Below are 1,824 nucleotides of genomic sequence, written 5' to 3'. Positions count from 1 at the left end.
TACACACACCATCTCAGTCGTAATACTCTTATCTTATCTGTATTTTTTATTACTTCTGTCATTCCTGTTATTTAATCACTTCCAATATTTCAAGAAATGATATCCCCATAATCCACCTCAGCTTTCTCATTCTGTTCTCTAAAGCTTTGCTTCCACTTCTCACCTTAAAGCCAAAGTTTCTGACCCATACATTAACATTGGTCTTATTATTGTGCTATATATATGGAATTTTACCTTATTTGGCCTTTTAATATCACATACCACTTATGTTGCCTTCCTCCACTTTCCCCCCTTGCTGATTTTATTATATTCTCAACTTCGGCCACATACCATCCCTAATCATTTATAGGAGAGTCCAAGTATCTAAACTGTTCAACCTCTTTTATAACTGTTCCGCTACTTTCCTGTAAGAGTACCTATTCCTACCTTCCTTACTGCTCACAATAGCTTCACTATTATCAATAGTTACCCTCAAGTGTCTTACCACTCTATCAGTCGTCTCTGTAATTCTTCCTCATTTCCATTGGTAATCACCAAATCATCTCTTCGGCTCGCATCCCTTCAATTAACACATACGAGACCAACACAAATAAAATAGTATAAAAAATCTAGACAGCTATATCTAATAAATAAAAAATAGGTATTTTCATCATAATTTGACTGAGTGGGCCTCAGTCTGTTAAAAGTCAAGTGCACAAGAGATAAGATATACAATAGATAGTAATGGATATATAATGGTTACACTTTATCAGCATTTTTACAATCTATGGCGAAACCATATATAATGTTTTCAGTTGTATAGTGAACTCACTGTCGGGAGGTCGACTAATAAGCTGTGTTGTGTTATCGTTTTGTCTAATTAGTGAAGGCGATAGATCTCCTAGAAGCTTCACCATTGGTAAATTAAATAATGAAGACTCAGATAACATGGTTTGATTCATATATCTCTCAAACGACGGTGATGGGATATCAGTTACAAATAAGTGAATATCATATCTTCTGATTTCCTATATTTTTAGTGGAAACGATTTAACACACATCTGTCTAAAGGCTTTGTTATGTTCCTATTAAATGTATCTATGCTTGAAATAGCAGCCAGTTAATTAACAATTAACATGTTTAAAAGAACTGAATATAAGCTAACTCTTTAACGTAACCTCTATTAAGATACGAGTGCTACCATAAAAGTAACTTAGAGTTTACTCATATGAAAGTCAATCCCTATATCAAATTCAGCATCTCATCAATATTCTGAATTTCATTTGGGGTAAATATCGAAATATGCTGGACACTGGCTCATATCAAAATTGATGTTGTTGGAAAAACAGTTAGTCTTTTTAAATCAGTTGTAAATTTCTCCTAAATTAACATTAAACTTTCAATTAAGGCCCGTGCCAACAAGAAGTGTTGGTTTCAATACAAACCGACTAACCGACCGACAATTAAGGATTTTTTAATTGAAATAATATAATTTTTACAGTGATTAGAGGGTAAACTGTGTAGAAAAATTAATCATGAAATAATAAATTGGAACAAATCTAACCAGTTGTCTTCCCCATGGGTATCATAAGACCAAAAAGATAAAAGAGCTGAAATTATTTCAGCAAGATAGATTAAAGGTTATACAAGATTGACCCATGGGATAGCTCCCAGTGGTTTGCATACATCTGTGAGTTTCTGTTTTCAATATTCTAACATTTATTAAGAAGAATATGTTTAATTGATAACATTTTAAATGTTTTTTTACAATGGGATTTCGTCAAATTTATTCTTTTACCTCTTAGCACTAGTTATTCTTCCTAGAATTTATATTAAATAAAAGTG

The 1,824-nt window shown here is 32.4% G+C and overlaps 1 protein-coding gene across 1 annotated transcript in view; it reads left to right on the top strand.

Annotated features, from left to right (window-relative positions):
• The first annotated feature begins 800 nt into the window (after positions 1 to 800).
• Positions 801 to 1,824, top strand: part of LOC137640851 (carboxylic ester hydrolase-like) — an 11,459-nt gene continuing 10,435 nt past the window's right edge. Inside the window, exon 1 of the mRNA XM_068373316.1 lies at positions 801 to 898. The gene's annotated coding sequence lies outside the window, so the exon portion shown is untranslated. The remainder of the gene's footprint in view (positions 899 to 1,824) is intronic.

Source organism: Palaemon carinicauda, chromosome 5, assembly GCF_036898095.1.
Source record: "Palaemon carinicauda isolate YSFRI2023 chromosome 5, ASM3689809v2, whole genome shotgun sequence".
Taxonomy (NCBI): domain Eukaryota; kingdom Metazoa; phylum Arthropoda; class Malacostraca; order Decapoda; family Palaemonidae; genus Palaemon; species Palaemon carinicauda.
Note: the sequence above shows the minus strand (reverse complement) of the source record. Positions and strands in the feature narration are given on the sequence as shown.